Source organism: Pan troglodytes, chromosome 2 (genome assembly GCF_028858775.2).
Source record: "Pan troglodytes isolate AG18354 chromosome 2, NHGRI_mPanTro3-v2.0_pri, whole genome shotgun sequence".
NCBI lineage: Eukaryota > Metazoa > Chordata > Mammalia > Primates > Hominidae > Pan > Pan troglodytes.
In genome coordinates, this window is record NC_086015.1 from 32,358,560 (window position 1) to 32,383,388 (window position 24,829).

General features: G+C 35.7%; 1 protein-coding gene across 7 annotated transcripts in view; it reads left to right on the forward strand.

Annotated features, from left to right (window-relative positions):
- The window catches only part of ZCWPW2 (zinc finger CW-type and PWWP domain containing 2), a 173,766-nt gene that overhangs the window by 26,988 nt on the left and 121,949 nt on the right, over positions 1–24,829 (forward strand). For 3 of the 7 annotated variants that reach the window (XM_009445066.5, XM_063805531.1, XM_054681573.2), the window contains exon 3: positions 15,231–15,350. The exons of the other annotated variants lie outside the window; for them this stretch is intronic. The gene's annotated coding sequence lies outside the window, so the exon portion shown is untranslated. The remainder of the gene's footprint in view (positions 1–15,230; positions 15,351–24,829) is intronic. 7 annotated transcript variants of the gene reach the window in all.

Genomic DNA, 24,829 nt, shown 5'->3' on the forward strand with positions numbered 1-24,829 from the left:
GTGAGTTTCTTGTAGGCAGTATATATTTGGATCATGTTTCTTTATTAATTCAGCCACTCTCTGCCTTTTAATTGGAGAATTGAGTTCATTTAGTCAGTGTTATTATTGATAAGTAAGGACTTAACTACTGCCATTTTGTTGCTTGTTTTCTGGTTGCTTTGTAACTCCTCTCTTCCTTTCATTCTTTCTTACTGTCTTTCTTTGGGGTTAAGTGATTCTCTCTGGTAGTATGTTTTAATCCATTGCTTGATTTTTAAAACATTTTTGTGGGTACATAGGTATATATATTTATGGGTTAACTGAGATGTTTTGATACAGGCATGTAATCTGAAATAAGCATACCATGGAGAATGGGGTATCCATCTCAAGCATTTATCCTTTGAGTTACCTATAATACAATTACATTCTTTATTTAAAAAATACAATTAAGTTTATTATTGACTATAGTCATCCTATTGTGCTGTCAAATAGTAGGTCTTATTCATTCTTTCTATTTTTTTTTTTTGTGCTCATTAACTGTCCACACTTCCCCTACCATCCCCCGTCTACTGTTCCTAACTTCTGGCAACCATTCTTCTACTCTCTATGTCCATGAATTCAATTGTTTTGATTTTTAGATCCCACAAATAAGTAAAAACATGAAATGTTTGTGTTTCTGTTCCTGACTTATTTCTCTTAATATCATAATCTCCAGTTCCATCCATGATGTTGCAAATGATGGATCTCATTCATTTTTTTATGGCTGAATAGTACTCCATTGTGAATATGTACCACATTTTCTTTATCCATTCATCTATTGGTGGACAGTTAGGTTGCTTCCAAATCTTAACTATTGTAATCAGTGCTACAGCAAACATAGGGGTACCGATGTCTTTTTGATATACTGATTTCCTTTCTTTTGGGTATATACCCAGAAGTGGGATTGCTGGTACTTGATATTTTTAGTGAATCTATTATAGGTTTTGGGGTTGTGGGTATCATGAGTTTACAAAAACATCTTATAGATGTTATTTTAAGGAGATGTCAGCTTATCTTAGAATAGAAACAAATAATGAAGAAATAGAAAAAACAATCTCTACACTTTAACTCCATTCCTCTCACATTTTGACTTTTAATTATTGTATTTACATATTTTTATATTACCCATATCTTTACAGATTGCTCTAGCTATTTTTTGGATAGATTTATGTTTGGAGTTTCATTCTAGAGGTATGAGTCTATTGCACCACCAACTTACAGTACTAGAGTTCGCGGTTTGTCTCTGTACTCAATTTTACTAGCACACTATGTCTGGCAGATTGTGGGAGGAGTGTCATGAACATAGAAGTCTGATTCTCTATACTGTCTGCTCAGTTTTTTCACTTCTCTTTGGACACAGGGATTGCTTCATCCTCAGATTTCAGTTCTGGGATATTGCTCATCGTAATCTTGGCAGAAGGTATTTGTTTTTAGTTTTCTCTTAGGGAGAAGTGAAGCTTGATTCCTTGTACTCCACCATTTTGGTGATGTAACTTTTGTTGCAAAATGTATGTTGAAATCTTTTGTTCACTGATAACTCCCTAACCTTTTTTTCTCTTTTATGTCTTAAGTGTAATTTTAATGGAAAGAAAAGATAAATTAATTAGTCTGTAATCTTAAACAGAACTGGACAATTTGCTTTCTTTATTTAATAATATATTGTGAACATACTGTTTAAGCATAGGCATGATTTTAGTTTTGAGGTTGAAATTATATTCTTTATTCCTTAGTTATGTATTTAGACAGTTCTAATGAAATTCAAAGTGAAGACAAATATTTTTCCAATATTGAACTCACTGCATGATGACTTTTTTTTGTATTTTGTTAGTGATTTGTTTAGAGACCTTTAGTTTGTTTTGTTTCTTTCCAGAGAAAGAATTCCAAATTTTCCTATCCTCAACCTGTTGTTTTACTCTGCAGATTCAGATGTCATGCATTAAAGATGCATGCTTTCATTTTTGCATCATGCAATTTAAAACTACTTCCATTTTTACATTCTAATTTTAAAACTTGTGGTAGAGTCCTTTTCTTAATATTTGTGTCGTGATTCTTGAAACAATCATTATGCAGTTCTCACTAGAACTGAGAGTAAGAACGTTATTACTCTTTGTTAGGATTATGACATTTATTTCAAAAACAAGGAAAGTAAATGACAATGTATAAATCAATTTGAATGTCAAGTTACAATTTTCTAATTAGATTAGCTCAAGATTCTATTTTTTGTGTATTATAGTTTAAGGAAAGTGGTCAACTGAATTAAAAACTTTTTTCACATTAGGGCAACAAAATTTTACCTTTAAATAAATCAGCTGTATGACTTCCATGACAATATAACTTAAATCCAAAGGTCAATTGAGAATGGGCACATGCAGGAAAAAGTAACTAAGCCATCTAAATTTTGTATTCTGATTCATTCTATCCATATAATTTTTTATTTATAATGCGACTGTATTTGAAGACAGTCTGAAGAACTTAATTTGAACTGTCTTGTTAGATCTGTTTTATTCTTACAAGTCTTAATATGCTGAATAAAATTGGCAGCCATTCAATGTAGACCTAAAGCATATAGCTTGATTATTAAGATTTGGAGTTAGCATTTTAGCACAATTTATCAAATTTCCAATTATTTACTTTTCCCTTGAAAATATTTAACACAGCAGAATATAGTTGCCGCAAAAGACACCAGCCATTAAATATGCCAATATGCTGTTTTCGTCCTTTCTACCTTCATGTCTGACTTTGGATGAAACCTATCAGTTATCTGTATTATTACAAAAGAAGATCTTTATTAAGCTTCTTGGAGCTATGCCAGAAATTATCCACCAGTATCTGCATAAACTAGTCTCTGAATAATAACAGTTTTGCATAGATACAGGCTCTTAATAAATTTTTGTGGGATCATTAAGTATAGGGTTGACATAGGAGCATAAATTTCTTAATTAGGTAAAAGAACGAACAGTGAAAGTTAAATATACATCATAGAGAAGATTAAAGATAAATGCAGTTTAAAGATTAGAAGAAAACTAAATAATTATTTGTTGAGCACTTGAAAAAAATCATGAAAGACAAAGTAGAGTGCTCTCATTCTACATTGGTTTTTGCACATTTTAATTTTCTTATCTAACTAGAAATATAACTCACTTAAAAGCAGTCTAGAAAGGAAATCAAACATTTATTATATCTTCTGTGTGTCCCAGATACTGAAATGGGTTTCATATGCTGCTTAATTTCATCATTAAAACTATCTACGAATTAACTATTATTACCATCAACATATACATATGATAAAAAGATGTTCAGATCATTTAACTGACTTGCCTTAATTTGAAAATCTTGTAGGAAACGAAGTGAGAATTTAAGCCCAGACCTAGGGATGATGTTCAACTGATACACATGGCCATGATTGTTGTTAAATATTTTGAATATCAGCACTGCCTAAGCCAGTCTAATTCTGAAGTTTATATTTTTTTCATTGTTTCATGCCTTATAAATATTCAGTGCTTCTCTTTGACGAGTGTTCTTTTAGATGCTAGGGATAAAGCAATTAATAAGATAGATATGAACCTTGTCCTAAGTGGACTTGTCTTGTAGAGGATGTCACTACATAAACTATAATACAATGTGTTAAGTGGTATGCAGAGGGAGTGGAGATTGCTGAGGCATATAATAGGGATACTGACTCCTACTTATTATCTTTCTGATTAACTTAGACATCACTTCTCCCAAGTAGCTGGACACTGCCTGAAAATATCAGGTGTGCCTTATGTGCTTCCATAGTATTCTATATTTGACCCATAATAGTACTTATCATCACTTGTGGAGAAGGGTCTTGTATTTACCTTTGCATTTTATACCTGGTTCATAGCAAACCCTCAAGAAATAGTTCTAGAACAAAGAAAATAGAATCAAGGTCTGAGACTGCAGCAAATCAGTGAGAGAGTAGTTTTAAATAAGCTTTTAGGTATTTGGATGAGAAGTGATGGAGATATCCTTGTAAAGCCAGAGGAAAATTTATCTTTTGAGAATGAGGAATATGGTCTAGAATGAAAATGATTTAGAATAATCACTGAGGGGATGCAAGAGGAAAAAGAGAAATAATACATTAAAAAGACAGCCTTAAACAAGTGCTATAGAATGAGGGTAAAATTCCTGAGGTTAAAACAAAAAACAGCAAAAAATGCCCTTAAGAATGTTACTGTGAATTCTTTCCTGAATATCAACAAGTAGAAAGTTTGTCTGTGTGTTTTTCTGAAATCTACCTTTATACAATAAATATCTTCTGCATTAAAATGGGTCATTGAAACAAAAGTTTAGAAGGAAAATACCTCTCTGTTCTATTTCCAAAACATTTTTTTTTTACACTGGATGTATTAACACCAGTCATTATTTGAGCAAAATTAAGGAACTTAGGACATACAAGGAAATGATTGTACTCTTTAAATGGGTGACTTTTGTGAAATGTGAATTATATCTCACAATAAAGTTGTTAAATAAAAAAAAGAACCTTTTCCATAGCAAAACTAGAGAATAGAAAAACGTGACCATTTGTAGCTCAAGTAACATATCAAGAAGTTTCTTAGAAGGTGGCTTTCTGTTTTGGGGGTCAAAGGGACAGGTGAATTATAATGGAGTAGACCTAATCTTGGAACAAAAACATTAAGTAAGTCAAGTTTATTTTTATTTTTAATGTTTAATTTTTTTATTTTTATTTTTTAGTTTATGTATTTTTGAGATGGAGTCTAGCTCTGTCGCCCAGGCTGGAGTGCAGTGGCGTCATCTCGGCTCACTGCAAGCTCCTCCTCCCGGGTTCACACTGTTCTCCTGCCTCAGCCTCCCGAGTAGCTGGGACTACAGGTGCCCACCACCATGCCTGGCTAATTTTTTGTATTTTTTTAGTAGAGACGGGGTTTCACTGTGTTAGCCAGGATGGTCTCGATCTCCTGACCTCATGATCCGCCCACCTTGGCCTCCCAAAGTGCTGGGATTACAGGCATGAGCCACCACGCCCGGCCAGTTTATTTTTTTTTATGCTGGACTCCTTCCCCTCACCACCCGTATAAATGTATGTCATAACTTGCTGCGACCCCACAACATTTTCCAGCTTGCTCTTTTCTTTGCATTTCCTCACTTCCACAGAAACGTGCAAACAAACAAACAGAAACAACTACTCAAAGAATCACCTGAATTTGTTTTATCCATTTCCTTGCTTTATCATTATGCTTTAGCATGCTCCAATGAGAATTTCATCTTTACTATAAACCTGCCATTGCTCTTGTCATGTCATCAATGATTTCCATGTTGAAATTCAATGGCAACTTCTCTGTCTTCATTCCTGAAAATTCTAAGTAATGTCCAACACAATCAACCATTTAGTTTTTCTGGAAACATGAATGTCACTAACTTTTATCTGATTATTTAGGTTGAAATCTTAGTAGTCAAACTTGATTAATCTCTTTCCATTTTTCCCTACATGGAATATGTCAGTGAGTCCTGCATATTTGACCTCTGAAACATATGCAGAATGAGTCCACTTTTTTCAAAGCTCTGTTCCCACCCAAGGCCAAAACATTATCTTTTTCCACAAGTCTATTCTCTACCTAATAATATGCTATGTTTAAAATATATATACTTTGTTGAACTTTACCATATATATATATATATTTGGTGTGTATATATATATATATATATATGGTGTATATATATATATATTTGGTGTATATATATATTTGGTGTATATATATATATTTGGTGTATATATATATTTGGTGTGTATATATATATATACACATAAAAGTAAAACAATTATTAATTTAAGTCTTTACTGAATTCTCTTGAAAGGATGGCAGATGGGGAAGTACTTCATTTAATAGAAAATAAAATTCCTTACTCATTTGTCCTCCTCAAAGTTCCAAACTATGCAGGAATTGCTTGCCTCCCTAAAAACTTCACTAGTAGCCTATTGTTGACTGAAACCCTTAACAATAACATAAACAGTTAATTAACACATACTTTGTATGTTATATCTGTTGTATACTGTATTCTTACAGTAAACCTAGAAAAAAGAAAATGTTACCAAGAAAATCATAAGAGAAAATATATTTACTATTTATTAAGTGGAACTGGATCATCATGAAGGTCTTCGTCCTTACTGTCTTTATGTTGAGTAGGCTGAGGGTTGGTTTTGCTGTTTCAGGGATGATGAAGGTGGAAGAAAGTCTGCATGTAAGTGGACCCATGCAGTTCAAACCTATGTTATTCAAGGGTCAACTGCATATGTGAATGTTAGAACACCACCAGCCTGGGTGACACAGTGAGACTATGTCTTTACTAAAAATAAAATAAATTAGATGAGCATGGTGGCACACGGCTGTACTCCTAGCTAGTCAGGAGGCTGAGTGGGAGGATTGCATGAGTCCAGGAGTTCGAGGCTGCAGTGAGCTATGATCCCACCACTGCACTCAGGCCTGGGCAACAGAGAGAACCCTTATCTCAAAAACAAAATTTTGGAACAATAAAGTGGCTGTATTAATTTGCTAGGACTTCTGTAACAAAGTACAACAGATTGGCTGGCTTAAAGAACAGAAATTTGGCCAGGCGTGGTGGTTCACACCTCTAATCCCAGCAATAGGAGGCCAAGGTGGGCGGATCACCTGAGGTCAGGAGTTCAAGACCATCCAGACCAACATGGAGAAGCCCCATCTCTACTAAAAATACAAAATTAGCTGGGTGTGGTGGTGCATGCCTGTAATCCCATCTACTCGGGAGGCTGAGGCGGGAGAATCGCTTGAACCTGGGAGGTGGAGGTTGCAGTGAGCTGAGATTGCACTATTGCATTCCAGCCTGGGCAAGAAGAGTCAAACTGCATCTCAAAAAAAAAAAAAAAAAAGAAAGAGAGAGAAATTTATTTTCTCACAATTCTGGAAGCTAGAAGCCTGAGATCAAGTCTGAGATCAACCCTGTTGACAGGATGGGTCCCTTTTGAGAGCTATGAGGGAAGGATCTGTTTCAGACCTCTCTTTTTGGCTTGTAGATGGCCATCTTCTCCCTGTCCTCACATAGTCTTTCGTCTGTATGTGTCTGTGTCCAAATTTCCTCTTCTTCCAAGGACACTAGACATATTGGATTAAGGCTCACCCTAATTACCTCATTAAATTTAATTACCTCTTTAAAGACCCTACCTCCAAGTAGAGTAATATTCTGAGTTACTGGGGATTAGAACTTTAAAATGTGAATTTTTTTGGAGAGGAGGGCAAACAATTCAGCTGATAATAGTGGTTTTCTTGCTTTTGTTTTGAATACTTACTATTGTGCCAAAGACAATTTATAGAATCCTTTTATTGGTTATTTTCTCCATTTTCACAAACTCTGAAGCTTAATCTAGTTTAATAAAAGAGAAAAAAGGTACATATAATATTTAAGATACTGAGTCTTTGATAGGAAAGCTGGATCCTGCTGTAAAGTGCCCTTAAGTCTTTCAAAATCCTGTCCTAATGAGTAAAATTAAGGAAATTTCAGGGTACATAGATATTATATTAATTGTATGGTAAAACAAATGTTAGTTTCAGTCTTTCCACATTAAGAAGTAGTAGTTGAAGCATTTTCAACGATGACTGGCTATACTTGTTTTGCCTCATAATAATAAATTTATAATAATGAAATCACATGGAATTGACACTAGCAGTATTTGTTAACAATTCTGAATTAAGGTTTTGCCAAGGTTTTGATCACTCAACCCTGTACTATTGAAATATTAATCAGGGCAGACTTAGCTTTCTAGTGCAAATACCTTGAAGGAGAGGGTAATTCCTAAATATACAGAGGTAACTTGACTGTCTATGTTGCATCCTGTGTTATCTCCCCAATATTAATACTCAATAAGGTGTTTAATTTATATAAGACATCTAAAACAGAACCACAGTTCCTTTTGGGAAAATGGCAAATGTTTAGGATGAAAGAACCTATGCAAATAGTACCAAAGCATTACCACATAGTAGCTAATACACTCTATTAAATGTTACATATTGGAAAAATAAAACATGCAAGTCTTAAATATGACACAAAGCAAAGGTTAATGCTTCTTGGATTACATTTCTTGTTATCCGTGGGCTTACCATGGATATAAATAGTTAACTATTTTATTTGTATTATGTGACTGACAATGTCACTGAAAACCTGCACAATGCAGTTTTAGCTATGGATTCAATTAGCCTTTATGAAGGTTTTACCTGTGTAAAATGGGCATTTGGTGTGTTTAACCTATTAGGGTATATTTCTTTTTCTACTTTATAAGTAAAAAAAATCTAGAAGATAAGAGGTGTGTGTTAAATCTGAGTGGACTGGATTTTGGGTGGCCTTTTTAAGTCAAGACATTCTAAATATTGGGATGTTAGGTGATTAATGAATTCTGAACGTGGACCTCTTCAATTCTAAAATTTTCATTAAAAGCCTCCCTCACATGAACCTAAACCAAAGTACTCTTTTTGCCACTTTTCTGAAAGTTCAGGGGAAAAAAGTCAGTTTACACTTTTTATAATGAATGAAGAACATTTGCCAGGGGAATGTGACTCAATGCTTACTTTTAAAACTGGATTTTTAAAAAATTGGATGGTATGGGTACCCTGTAATTTTATAATTATTCATCTAAACTTAAAATTTAATATTTCTTCCTTTTAGAAAAAATCAATATGCTCCATACCACCATATACACAGACCATGTAGTGAATTTCCTGGGCTCTCCCACAGCTTTAGAGGTATATTACTAGAGCCCTAGCCATTATCATTTTCCTCCATATTTTAAATTTGGGTAATACATTTCTGCTGGTATTAATAGTAGAATATACTATAATGTGGATTATCTCTACTTCTGTGTTTATTTATTTGTTACTAGACCCAACCACAGTCTTCTTTCCTTGCTTTCATCTTTCTCTACCCATGGAATATGTTATATGTATTTATACACTTTGTATTAATATGTTAGAAAGCACAAATCTGTTTTATACTTTTTATGTTATTAAATACTGCTTGTCAAACTTTTGCTTTTATACTAAATAAAATTAGTCTTACTAGAAAATTTTTAAAAAATATTCTAAAAACAAGAAAAGCAACCTTACGGCTTCCCTGCTTTCCTGAAGCTTTTCTACTGAGTACATTCACTTCAGACTATGTATTCTGGGTATTAATTCATATGTCTGTATACTGAAAATATTTCATTCTGGTTACTTGCCTTTCAATTTACTTTATGGTTTTAATTTTTCAGTGTACCTTTAGTTACACAGAAGATTTAATCTTGACACATTCAAGTTGACCAATCTTTCTTTTTTTTTTTTTTTTTTTTTTTTTGAGACGGTGTCTCACTGTCACCCAGGCTGGAGTGCAGTGGGACCATGTTGGCTCACTGCAACCTCCATCTCCTGGGTTCAAGCAATTCTTCTGCCTCAGCCTCCTGAGTAAGCTGGGATTACAGGCACCCATTTCCACGGCCAGCTAATTTTTTTATATTTTTAGTAGAGACGGGGTTTTACCATGTTGGCCAGGCTGGTCTCGAACTCCTGACCTCAAGTGATCCACCCGCCTTGGCCTCCCAAAGTGTTGGGATTACAGGCGTGAGCCACCGCGCCCGGCCAGCCAATCTTTCTTTTATGACTTTTGTGTTTTACATACATTTCTACTTCAATATTATACATATTTTATACTGTTTTGTCAGTCTAGAATTTATAAGTGGTGCTAGGTTAAGATTAAACTTTATTTTTTATTGTAAGAATCACAAATAGATGTTGAATTTCTCATGCTTTTGGGGTACATATTAAGATGATCATATGGTTTTCCTTCTTTAATCCATAATGTGGCATGTCGTGAAAACAAGACAAGTAGTCAAGACCTGCACATATCAGACCTGTTGAAACAGTATTTAATTTACTGGAGAAAGCTCAAAGGGACAGGGGTCAATAGCTCAAAGTGTGAGTCTCTGTGACACCATCCCACTCTGAAGCAGACAGGGCATAGCAATTTTTAAAGGCCATATGACAAGTTCCATTAGAGGGATCTTGACTGTTGGCCTGTATAGCTTTTAATTAATAATTAGAGAAATACCACCTCATCCCCTGGCATGATCAGGTGCCAGAATACAGTATGATGTGGAAGAACTTTTATTCCAGCACTATTCTGAAAGCATGGATATTCAAGGTTGATGAGATGTCCCAGCCCAACTGCATCCAGGCCTTATGGTTACAGCTTTAAGATAGTGCAAGATAAGAGTAGGATTGACCATATCAGTACACATGATTAGACCAGCACCAGCTCCTTCTCTGGCATGATAAGGGTTGAAGGTGACAGTGGCGTCCAAACATTGTGGTTGACCAAAATTGATTGCTGTAGGCTCTGGGCCATAGTTAGTTTCTACGGAGCTTTGTAGGACATCATATCTTTGGGAGGCTAGCGTGCAGGGGACCATTCTTGGATTAATTGATTCTTACTCTTATTACCTATTTGGCCATGGTGAATTTTTTCTCTTAATATTCTAACAGATTTGATTTACTGTTTTAGTTAGGATTTTAAAAATCTACTTTCCTAAGTGAGATTAACATAACCTTTTATTTTCTTGTTTCTTACACTCTCCTTATCTGGCTTTTAAGCTTTTTTTTTTTTTTTGAATTAAATATATACATTGTATCCTTTAGCAACTTTAAAATTTTTGTTTCTATAGTTATATTTCTAATACAATTTATTTGTTTTCTCTTTTTGAAGAACCAGCTTTTGCTTTTGTTGATTGTTATAAACTGAATGTTTGAGTCTCCCCTAAATACAAATGTTGAAACTCTGACCTCCAGTATGGCTAAATTTGGGGTGGGACTCCTAAGAAAGTAATTAGGAATAAACGCGTTCATAAAGGTGGTATCCTGATCTGGGAGGATTAATGCCCTTATAAGAAAAGACACCAGAAAACTCACTTCCTCTTTTCTTGCATACACGCCAAAGAAAAGCCATGTGAGGATCCAGCAATGAGGCATCAGTCCGCAAGCCAGAAAGAGAGCCCTCACCAGAAACCAAATCAGCCAGAACCTTTACCTTGAACTTCTAGTTTCTAGAACTGTAAGAAAATTAATAAGTTGTTTAAGTTACCCAGTCTGTGATATTTTGTTATTCCTCCCCAAGCAGACTAATAGATTCATTGTGTTTGTTTTTTCCTTGTTTTTTAGTTTATTCATTTCTCTTATACATCATTTTGTAAAGTTCAAGGTGCATCCTATGAAAAATTATTAGCTAAAGTTTGCCTCACATTAATATTTATTTTTTATTATTTTGATAGCCTATCCATTTAAACAATTTTGATGGTCAAATTTAAAATATCTGTGATATTGTATTGATTCTTTTAAAAATAAATAGCCTTTTATATTTCTATTTTTATAAGTTAAGGTTATGTGATTATAGATATTCTAAAATGCTCTACTGTTTATTAAGCCTATGTTTTATAGGATACCTGTTTTCTCTTGTTGGATTTGTTTCTTCTCTTTGATTGTTGGCTCTTCTCTTTGATTTTTGTGATTGGGTGATCAACTGTATTTTAGATTCATTGTTAGTCTGTTTATGAGTTCTCTGCTTACTTTAGTTTTTCTCCAAAAAGGAGAAGGAGAATTGGTGGGGCAGTCTCCTGGATAGGGTGAGCCAATAGCTTCTTCTGAGCAGTAAAAACTTCCTGTTCCTCCTGAATATCGGTAGACTACTGAAGGTCCTGTTTTCCCCCTTCCGCCCAGCATCAGCTCTCTCTGCTTTACCTGGCAACAGGCATCTCTGTTGCTTTTTCTTGGCCAAAGAGAGATTACCCTATATGCTGTTACTTCAATACTCAAACCAATCACTCTTGGTTTTCCCAGATCCCTCCAATATTCACTATCTGTCACTTGTAGGCTTAGCAAACCCTTGGACCACCTCTCATCTTTGTAGGCGTTTTCTTCTGTGCATGTTCTGCACATGGTTTTCTTCTCTTTGTTCCCATCTGTCTTCTTTCATGGAAGGATTCCCCATCATTTCTACAGATCTGAGGGTACTATTTTTTTAAAAAATTATATATTTTAGAAGATATGAAAATTTACTCTTCTGTAATTTCCTGGCACTTGAAGTGAGATGCGAAGGCTCTGGCAAGTATTTAGTCATCTATCTTAAACCAGTCTCCAGGACAGTTACATTTTAAAAATTGTTTTATTTTCATATAATTTCAGAGTTACAGAAAAGCTGCAAAAATAGTATAAAGACTTCTCAGTTACTCTACATCCAGTTTTTTCAAATATTAACATTTTATTAGATTTGCTTTATTTATCTTTATGTTTTTGTGTACATCTATGTACTCTATCTGAATCATTTAAGAGGAATAATTTAAGAATAAGTTGCAGTGATATCATAAAAAATGGCAGAATAGGAAACTCAAAATAAAAGCTGTCTGCCCACTATAACAATGATTAAACTGGCAAAATCTTTCAGAATTGACTTTTTTGGAGCTCTGGAATGTAATTTTAGAATCTAACCAAAAACTTAGTAACACCCAGAAGAGTGTGCAATAAAGAAGAAAGCTGCTAGATTTCAGTAAGAGAGTTTTATGGCATTTTCACTTACCTTCTTCATTAGTCAGGGTTCTACAGAGAAACAGAATCAAGAAAATGTGTATGTATATAGAGAGATTTATTTCAAGCAATTGGCTCATGTGATTGTAGAGGCTTGGCAAATCCAAAATATGGTGGGGTAGGTTAGCAGGCTGGAGACAGAAAAGAGTGGCAGTTTGAGCTGAAAGGTAATCAGTCTAATGGTATAATTCCTTCTTGCTTGGGGCAGGTCAGTCTTTCTTTTATTAAGGTCTTCAACTGAATGGATGACGCCCACCTACATTGTGGAAGACAACCTGCTTGACTCAGAGTTCACTGATTTTAGTGCTAATCTCATCCAAAAACACCTTCACAGAAATATCCAGAATAACATTTGACCAAATATCTGGGCTCTGTGGCCTAGCCAAATTGACACATAAAATTAGCTATCACAAGTCCCCCCCTTGTCAACCTGACACCCATACACATCTCCTTAAACAATACTTAATCTGCCACTAAAGACTCTAACAAGATCATACTTTTGCCTAATATGATACAACTATGTTGCATACAACTGAAAACACACTTATCCTTTTTCCAGAAGAGGTTGCAAAGTCCATGTGTGATGTTTGCCCTTTTCCTAGATATCCTGTAACATAAATACTTTGATGTAAAGTTAATAGTACTTAAATACTATGACATAAAGTCAATATATCTTATATTACAAGATAATGGGATATTAGGGGAAGAAAACAAGGATATTTGGCTTATACTCACATATATTCATAATAAAATAAGGAAGAACTACTCATGACAATTAAAATTCTCATTTCTGTAACTGGTCATGTAGTCATAACTGGCACCTTCTGCCCCTACCTATTTTGTATTTTCTTTGTACCTTCAGCCAGCATCTCAGCTGATAACCCAGTCCTTCATTCTTGAGTGATGTGGGCCATTAAGTACTCCTGCCTGTTTTGGGTTATTATAATTTTCTCTTAACTTTAGTCACAGTACGTGGTAATACTGAGATGCCCTAAAGGATTTCTCTTGTATTGCAGACGTACTGTTTCTCTTCCATTGTGAAGCAGTATCCCAGTTTCTTTTTGGAAGTCAGGATCAATCAACTGATCCATCACAGCTCCCTTCTTTGTTGATTTAGATCAATAAGGAGCCCCTCAGCCTAAACTTCCAGTTCAATGGAATCATTGTTGTGTCTCCTAGTGGAAGCATTTTTCCCTCTGGAACTAAGACCTCTAGGCTGACACAGCATGGCATCTTGGGAACAGGAAGCAAAAATGTTACTAGTGGGCCACTAGGGGTAATAGTGAGTAGTGATACTCCCATTGCCACCCCTTGATTCATGGATACAAGATATAAGGGTCCCCTTCAGGGCAGACCTAGAAGCTTTCAGATCACTGATGGAGAACTTGAGCTAGAAATTTGAGTCCCTGAGCTCATCCTTTTTCTTTCTTTTTTCTTTTTTTTCCATCACTTTGTCCAATAACATGAGGAAGAACCATCCAATCTCATTATACTCATTACTTTGACAAAAATGTTTGAAGATACTATATGCATGGTTGCCCAGATCTTGGCTTTTATAAGTGCTTAATTAGGAGCATCCATTGGTGATATTTTGCTTACCTCTATTGCCATATCATGCCATGGACTAAAATTGCTCTCTTTAGTAATGGAAATGGAGTTATTAGTGTCTTTAAATCTAATCAGAGACCAATTACAGAATTCCCAGAACCAATTTAGGAAACGCATCCTTAAGATTTTGTTCTTTTAGAACAATTCCCAGTACCAGAATCTGTCTTAGAGTTCTTCAGAGAAACAGAACCAATAGGACATGATATATTTATAAAGAGAGATTTAAGGATACATCTCATGCAATTGTGGATACTTGGCAAGTCCAATTTCTGATGGGGGAGGCCAGTGGGCTGGAGACTCAGGGAAGAGTTGCAGTTTGAGTCTAAAGTCAGTCTTCTGGTAAAATTCCTTCTTACTCAAGGGATGTCAGTGTTTTCGTAATTAAGGCCTTCAACTGACTGAATGAGAACCACCCACATTATGGAAGTTAATCTGCTTTACTCAAAGTTCATCAATTTTAGTGTTAATCTTATCTGAAAACACCTTCACAGGAATATCCAGAATAATGTTTGGTCAAATACCTAGGCACCATGGCCCAGCCAAGCTGACACATAAAATTAACCTTTTTTGACATCCTCCATTTCCCAGTTTACAGATGGCCATGGGAATGTCAGCCCACATTCTTGATGTGAGTTGCTAGTGCCAGAGAGGGCAACACAACAAAGAATATCATCTTCACAGAGTAAAAGTGCGGATGTGATCCCTCTTACTACTTCATGGTGTATTTCAAAAAACAAAGAATTATTTTTATTATTACTTAACCATAATGTAGTTATCAAAATCAGCATCTTAACATTGATGAAATACTATTACCATATGAGTATGTCTTAAAAGTACTTATTACAAATTCCAAAATTTCCTACCCAAAGTTTTTAACAAATTTATGCTTTTGTCAGTGATATATCAGAATTTCAAATAATTCTTTATTATTTTAAAAATGTGGGTATTATATAGTTTTAAATTTGCTAGATTGATGTATAACTTCTTCAGATTCATCCCAGTAGAACGCCTGCCTCTTTAGTGACTACAGACCTCACTTCCCTTCTCTGGAGTTTTGGAGTCTATTTTCTTCATGGAATTTTGCTAGGAACAAAAGAAAAGTCTAACTCCGTAAGTACTTGAGAAACTCCAAAATGTTTTTCTCTAGTACATAAGCATTTTTATTCCCATCACTGTTCTCTATTGCATATATGCAATTTTAAAATTTAAAAAAATTCACCTGTATAACTTCTCTATGAAATAATAATTTTTCAGATAAAATTAAAATACTAGGAGGTTAAATGACTTTCCCAAAGTTAGCCACAAATTAGAAGGTTGTGGAATCTTCTTACACTTTCTGACTTTGAAGTGGATAACATCATTTTGGGTTGGTTAGGTGGAAGAACAGTGAAACACTCTATCAACATTTGCCAAAGGGAATTCATATCTGCTGTCTTTTGTTTTAAAGACAGTGATAAAGGCATCTTTCATGAGAGATGAGAGGTACCAGGCTAGACTAGGGCCCCAGATAGGGATTGAAGGTGATGAAGTGTCCTGGATGTTAATGATTGACAAGAAGCACAACTTTTAGACTAAAATTATTTTCAAGTTAAGGGAGATTACATAAGAATTGGAGATAGAATAAACTTTAAGCCCAGCACATACTGCAAAGTAGATAAGGTTTTTAGCAAGTCTTCAGAACTAACAAGACTTAATGACACAGTTGTGATCAAAGGGTGACTGATGAAATTTGTAGTCTGATACATGGTTAAAAAGAACATAGAAGAGGATATAGCAGGCAGTCATGCCAGCAATATGGAGCACTACATGATTCCAGCCTTCAGTTCCATCAGTCCCCTCTCCCTGCCACACACACACACACACACACACACACACACAAACACACGCACACACACACACACACACAAAGCCAATGAGACAGCCACCCATGAATGAAAATAGCCCTGGGAGGGCTCAGGAGTCCAATTAACAACCTCCAGCAATGCAGTGGAACAAAAAATAGACAATATTCTGAAAGAATCATTGCAGAAATGGGCATACCTGAAATGCCTGGAGATGGCTAGGGATACGAAAGAAGGGCAGGGGCTACTAGTATCAGCAGTGTGGCTTATGCTACCACATGGCAGCCCCTGTGGAAGCCATGGACACCTTGCAGTTTTCACGGAATCCTCTTAGTGTTTGTCAGCATGACCTCTAATGCTCTGCTCCACAGAGGATACTGACAGCTTTCACAACTGAGGTAACCAATAACATTGCCACTGCAGACACCCAGAGAGGGAAATGCTTTTGGGTCCCTCACCCTCATCCCCTAAGAAGGAGCCACTATTTTGCCACCCCAGGACCAGGCCACCACCCACCCAACCCAGTGCATGCCCCAGCCCCTAGAGAAAGACAGGAAGAAAGGAGCAAAGGACCCACAAAACAGCCAGAAAAAATTTAACAAAATGGCAATAGTAAGTCCCTACTTACTTACTGTTTGCTATTTACCAATCAATAATTACATTGAATGTCAGTGGATCAAATTCTCCAATTAAAAGACATAGAGTAGCTGGATGGATTTGTTTTAAAGAAAGATCTGATAATATGCTGCCCACGAGACTCACTTCAGCTTTAAGGACATATAGACTGAAAGTGTGGAAAAAGACATTTCATCAAACAGAATCCAAAAGAGGCCAGGACTACACATATTAGGCAAAATAGACTTTAAGTCAAAAACTGTAAGATGAAACAAGGTCATTATATAATGACAAAAGAGTCAATTCATCAAGAAGATATAACATCCATAAATATATATGCACCCAACATCATACTACCTAAATATATAAGGCAAATATTAATAGATCTGAAGGCAGAAATAGACAGGAATACAATAATAGTAGGAAATTTCAGTACCCCACTTTCAACAAGGGAGAGATCATTCAGACAGAAATCCAATAAGGAAACACTGAACTTATACTACACTTTGGACCTAATGGACCTAACAGAAATGTAGAACATTCTATCCAACAGTAGCACAAAACACATATCCTTCTCACACATGCACAGAACATTCTCTAGAGTAGAGATAATATGTGAGGCCATAAAACGAGTCTTAACAAATTTAGGAAGATTTAAATCATATAATTTCTGACCACAATGGTATAAGATCAGGAACCAATAACAGGAAGAATATTATAAATTCACAAAATGTGGTAATTAAACAACATGCCTCTGCACAACCAATGGCTCACTGAAGAAATCAAAAGTGAAATGAAAAAAAAATATTTTGAGATAAAGAAAAAGATATCATACCAAAACTGATGGGCTGATACAAAAACAATACTAGGAGAGAAAAATTTATAGCAATAAATACATACATGAAGAAAAATGAAAGAGTTTAAATAAAGTTTACACCTCAAGGAACGAGGAGAAAACAAACAGCCCAAAGTTAGCATAAGGTGGGAAATAAAGATTAGTGCAGAAAAAAAAAATAGAGATTAGAAATATACTAGAAAAGATCAAAGGAGAGAAGATCAAAGAAACTAAAACTGGTTTTTTGAAAGGATAAACAAAATTGACAAACCTGTAGCTCAACTAAGAAAAAGGAGAGAGAAGACTAAAATAAAATAAGAAATGAAAAAGGAGACATTACAACAGATACCATAGAAATACAAAGGATCATAAGAAACTACTATGAACAATTATATGACAACAAATTGGATAACCTGGAAGAAGTGGATAAATTCCTAGAATTATGTAACCTACCAAGATGGAATCATGAAGAAATATAAAATCTGAAATAGACTAATAATAAGTAAGGAGTTTGAATCAGTAATCAAAATTTCTCATCAAAGAGATGATAATTTCACTGCTGAATACTACCAAATATTTAAAGATGAATTAATATCAATCCTTCTTAAATTCTTCCAATAAATTGAAAAGGAGGAAACACACTTCTAAACTCACATTACAACATTAGTGTCACCCTTATACCACAATCAGACAAGGACACTACAAGAAAAGAAAATTACAGGTCAATATCCCTGATGAACGTAGATGCAAAAATCCTCAACAAAATGCCATGAAACCAAATTAAACAGCACATTAAAAGGATCATACACTATGATCAAATGAGGTTTATCTTTGGGATGCAAAGATGGTTCAACATATGCAAATGAATAAATGTTATACACCACATTGACAGAATGAGGAACAAACATTATATGATCATCTCAATAGATGAAAAAAGCATTTGACAAAATTTAACATCAGTTTATGATAAAAACTCTTAACAAAATAGATATAGAAGGAATGCACTTCAACATCACAAAGACTGTGTATCACAGTTGTATGGCTAACATCATACTCAGTGGGGAAAGGTCTAACGTTTTTCTCTAACAAGACAAGCATACCCACTCTCACTCTTACCACTTCTGTGCAACATACTGGAAGTTTTAGCCAGAGCAATTAGGCAACTAAAAGGAGTAAAAGATATCCAAATAAAAAAAGGAAGATGTAAAATTATCTCTGTTTCCAGAGGACATGACATTATATATAGAAAACCCTAAAGACTCCATCATAAAACTGTTAGAACTAATAAATTTACAAAAGATACAGGATATAAAATAAATATAAAAATTAGTTATGTTTTTGTACACTAACAAGAGCTATCAAAAAAGTTATTCAGAAGAAAATCCCATTTACAATAGCATCAAAAAGAGTAAGATCCTAGGAATAAACTTAACCATGGAGATGAGAGATCTGTACACTGAAAACTATAAAATATTGATGAAATAAATTGAAAAATAAACAAATAGGAAGATATTTCATATTTGTGGATTGGAGGAACTAATATTGTCAAAATATACTTATGATCCAAAACAATCTACAGATTCAATGCAATTTCTATCAAAATTCCAGTAGCATTTTTCACAGAAATAGACAGTAAAATCCTAAAACTCCTTTGGAACCATGAAAGACTCTAAATTTATAACAGAAGCAATCTTGATCAAGAAGAACAAAGCATCACACTTGCTGATTTGAAATTATATTACAAAGCTATAGTAAGCAAAACAGTATGGTAGCATCATAAAAATAGACATATAAGCAGGAGGAAGAGACCAGAAATAAACCCATGCATATACAACCAATGGATCTTTCATAAAGGCAGCAAGAATACACAATGGGGACAAGAATAGTGTCTTCAACAAATTGTCTTAAGAAAATTGGATATTCACATGCAAAAGAATTAAATTGGATCATTATCTTACATCATACACAAAAATCAACTCAAAATATATTAAAAAATGAGACGTAAGACCCGAAACTATATAACTCCTGAGAGAAAATATAGGGGAAATCTTTATAACATTTGTCTTGGCAATAATTTCTTGGATGTGACACCAAGTGCACTGGCAATAGAAGCAAAAATAAAGTGGGACTACATCCAATTAAAGTGTATCTGCTCAGCAAAGGAAACAATCAACTGAGTGAAAAGGCAGCCTATGGAGTGGGAGAAAGTATTTGTAAGCCATACATCTGATAAGGGGTTAATATCCAAAATTTGTAAGGAATTCGTACAATTCTGTAGCAAAATATCAAATAATTTGATTAGAAAATGAGCCAACGACTTAAGTAGGCATTTCACCAAAGAAGACATATGAATGTCCCACATACATTAATGTTGAAAAGATGTTCAACATCAATAATCATCAGGGAAATGCAAATCAAAACCACAATGAGATAACTCTTCATACCTGCAAGGGTGGCTATTATCAAAAAAAGCAGAATGTGTTGGTAAGGATGTGGATTGGCATCCTTTTGCACTGTAATGTAAATGGGAATGTAAAATGGTACAACTGTTGTGGAAAACAGTATGGAGTTTCCCCAAAAAGTTAAAAATAAAACTACCATGTATTCCAGCAATCTTACTTCAAAGGTATTTATCCAAAAGAATTGAAAACAGGACCTGGAAGAGGTATTTCCAATCCCATGTTAATTGCGGTAGCATTCACGTTAGCCAAGAAGTGGAAACAAACTAATGTCCATCAACAGATAAATGGATAAAGAAAATGTGGCTTTTACATACAATGGAATATTATTTAGCCTTAAAAAGGAGAAAATCTTGTCATTATGACAGCTGAGTAAGCCTGGGGTACATTATGCTAAGTGAAATAAGCCAGACACCAAAAGGCAAATACTGTACGATCCAATTATATTTAGAATTTGATAAAGTTGTACTGATGGAAACAAAGTAGAAGGGTGGTTACCAGAGGGCTTGGAGTGAAAAATAGGGAGATGTTGATCAAAGAGTACAAACTTGCAGTTATAAAATCCTTAAGTTATGGAGACCTAATGTACAGCATAGTGACTATATTTAATAATATATACTTAAAATTCGCTAAGATATTAGGTCTTAATTTTTCTTATCAGAAAAAATAATAGATAACTATGAAAGGTGATTGGTTTATTAACTTGATTGTGGTAAGTATTTTGCAATGGATCTATGTCAAAACATCATGTTATATACCTTGGTATATACAGTTTTTGTCAATTATACATCAATGAAGCTGGTAGAAAGGGCAAAGGAGCTGATAATGCAGCAGGGTCAGTAGAGAGTTTTTGAGGAAAATCGGAAAAGCCAGAATGGATAAATCATGAAACATTAGAACACAACAAATTTTAGAGATCATCTAGCCCTATTCTCTAATTACAGATAAGAACACAGAGGTCCTCTAGAGATTATACAGCTAGAAAGTTGAATAACCAGTATGAAAAATTATACTTCATACTGGTTATTCAACTTCAATTCTTGATATTTTTCTACTGTCTCTAAAATATTATAAAAATTTAATCCATATCGTTAGAATTATTTTATTAATCACTTCAAGTTCTTTCTGGAGGTAGGCAGGACACAAATAAGTAATATTCTTTTAATCCTGTTAATACTTTAAAAATGGCATTATGTGAACATTTCATTTTTAAAATGAAGGTTTGACTGAAAACACATTATATGTTCAGTATTGCAGTCTTAAAAGCATTGTTTACAAGTGAGATATTATCTAGAAAGTGAAAACGATGAAAATTAAAATTGTAATATCAAAATTCTTCAACTCTGAAGACAGTGATACAGATACTGTTGTTTTTCTCAAACCCAGGAGAGTTGCATAATCTGTGATAGCCTGCAGCTAAAAATGGATATATATCTTCCTATAACCAAAGTATTGTAGAGCGAAAGTATGACAACTTTGGAAGAACAATCACTTTTCTCATTCACATGCAAACAATAAAACCAATTTCTATCATAAGTAGCCGTTTATCTTCATTACTATTCCATATGTATTTATTCATACTGTTTCATTAAATTCTAGTATTGGGCTGGGTGCAGTGGCTCACACCTGTAATCCCAGCACTTTTGGAGGCTGAGGTGGATGGATTGCTTGAAGCCAGGAGTTTGAGACCAGCCTGGCCAACAAGGCAAAACTCCGTCTCTATTAAAAATACAAAAATTAGCTGGGCGTGGTGGCACATGCCTGTAATCCCAGCTTCTTGGGAGGCTGAGGCATGAGAATCATTTGAACCTGAGAAGCAGAGGTTGCAGTGAGACAAGATCACATCACTGCACTCTGTCCTGGGTGACAAAACCATACTCTGTCTCAAAAAAAAAAAAAATCTGGTATTATTCAAAACTCCTTGCATGTGTTGTGATTTTACCTTTTTGGGTACATCAGTCACAAAATAGATATACATTGTAATAAAAATGGATGCTTCATAAGAATTTATATTGGCTATACTCCATCTTAAATACCTTTGTTTTAATGAACGCAAAAACTATGTAATATTTTAATTCAGGAAGAATTGATCTTATTTTTTAATTTTTTCAAATTCTGCTATAACATTTAAAAATAACATGTATGGGCTGGGCACGGTGGCTGATGCCTCTAATCCCAGCTCTTTGGGAGGCCAAGGCAGGTGGATCATTTGAGGTCAGGAGTTTGAGACCAGCCTAGCCAACATGGCGACACCCTGTCTCTACTAAAAATCCAAAACTTAACTGGGCTTGGTGGCAAGCACCTGTAGTCTCAGCTACTTGGGAGGCTGAGGCAGGAGAATCACTTGAAGCCAAGAGGCAGAGGTTTCGGTGAGCCAAGATAGCATCACTGCACTCCAGCCTGGGTGACAGAATGAGACTTTATCTCAAAAATAAATATATAATTAAATAAAAATAACACGTATGTAATACAGAAATCTTTGTAGAATTTATGTAAAATCAACACAGACTTTTCTTACTTTTTATTTAGCTTATGAATGTCACTTAAAGCTATACATACCTATAATAATCGTACTGTTATTAAGTTGCTTAGAACTATTTAGTAGGACTCTACAGGCCTTGGTGTTCTCTTTAATAAATTCAGGTGAACTAGTAATGCTTATTTCTGCATCATTTCTGTTGTTCTAATGAAGTTCTCATTATGTTTTGTATGCACAGTTTAGTAGCTTTCTTACTAGGTAATTATTCTGTTTCTGTTTTCTCTGCATCTCTTCCAAAACACAAATTAAATGTAAGACATTGTCAGTCTGGCTGCTATAACAAATTACCGTAGACTGGGTGGCTTCAACAACAAACATGTATTTCTCACAGTTCTGGAGGCTAAAAAGTCCAAGATCAAGGTGACAGCAGGTCCTATATCTGATGGGGGACTACTTCCTGGTTTTCAGATGGCTATCTTCTCACTGTATCCTCACATGGTGAAGAGTCGAGGTAAAAAGAGCAAACTCTGTGCTATTTCTTATTGTAAGGACATTAATCCCATAATGAGGGCTGTCCTCTAGTGACCTAATTACCTCCCAAAGGCCCCATCCTCAAATATAATCATCTTGGGGGTGAGACACAACACTTTCTTAATTCTTAGAATTTTTACTTTATAGTTATTTAAAAAGTTATTTTGGATGGTGGACCAGAGGCAGGGCTAGATTGCAGCTTCAACTCGGATGGATAGAACAGTGTGTGGAGGCTCACATCATGAATTTTTGATCCAGAACGACTGCAGGAATAAATCAAGAAACCTGAGAGGATCCACATACCCTCTGAAGGAACCAGAATGCTCCTGTAAGACCTGGAAGACACCCCAAATACTGTGAGTGTCCAAACTGTGGAAGTGGGAAAGGGAAATTGTCTGCCCCCAAATACACACCCCCATGGAGGAAACTGAAGATCTAGATTACGGGAGGAGATGCTGTCCTTACCTGGAGCTGAGTCCATTTATAGAGCCGAGTGAAATACAGGGGTAGCGGAAGCAGCAGGAAAAGACCTGTGAGCTCGCTGGGTCCCCTAGAAAGCCATATCTGCCTGGCCTCACAGGAGTCCTTCAGGAGGGTGGCCAGAAGCACTGAGAAAAGGCCACAGGGAGAAGGAAATATCCAGCTGAACTCTGTAACGATTTGAACTGATCGAGAGGCCTCCTTGCCAGAACTCAAAGGAGGGCATGAATCCGGTGTGCAGACTCTACAGGCGGGGAACAAGGAAAGCCATATTTGCTTTTGCAGCTACGAGGCAGGTAGCCTGGGGCAAGTTCTCAGCCCCGTTTGCCCACTGCCTGGAAACAGACTTAGTGATGTTGCTGGGGGCATGGTGGGGGTGACACTGGCCCTTCAGATTGTTTGGCAGCTGGGTGAGGCCTGTGACTCTGGTTTTCCTCCACTTCACTGACAACCTGCATGACACAGTGTAGACAGCCGTAATCCCGCTAGGAACATAACTGCTTTGACCTGGGAACCTTACCCCCATCCTCCACAGCAGCTGCAGCAAGACCCACCCAAGGAGAGTCTGAGCTCAGACATGCCTAGCCTTACCCCCACCCAGTGGTTCTTTCCTACCCACCCTGGTAACGGAAGACAAATGGCATATACTCTTGGGAGTTCTAGGGCCCCACCCACCACCTGTTCCTTTACATACTGCCACAGCTGATGCTCTCTGGGAAGTGTTACCTCCCGGCAGGAGGCCAACCAGCACAAAAGTAGTGCATTAAACCACTGAAGCTAAGGAACCTCCCAGAGTCCATTTCATCCCCCTGCCATCCACCAAAACAGGTGCTGGTATTCATGGCTGAGAAACCCAGAGATGGTTCACATCACAGGATTCTGTGCAGACAACCCCCAGTACCAGCCTGGAGCCTGGTGGACTTGCTGGGTGGCTAGATCCAGAAGAGAGATAATTACTACAGCTCAGCTCTTAGGAAGCCATGTCCATAGGAAAAAGGGGAGAGTACTACATCAAGGTAATACCCCATAGGACAAAAGAATCTGAACAACAGCAATTAACCCTAGACCTTCTGTCTGACAGAGCCTACCCAAACGAGAAGAAACCAGAAAATCAACTCTGGTAATATGACAAAACAAGGTTCTTTAACACCCCCAAAAAATCACACTAGCTCATGAGCAATGGATCCAAACCAAGAAGACATCTCTGATTTACCTGAAAAAGAATACAGGAGGTTAGTTATTAAGCTAATCAGGGAGTCACCAGAGAAAGGTAAAGCTCAATGTAAGGAAATAAAAAAAAAAATGATACAAGAAGTGAAGGGACAAACATTCAGGGAAATAGCATAAAC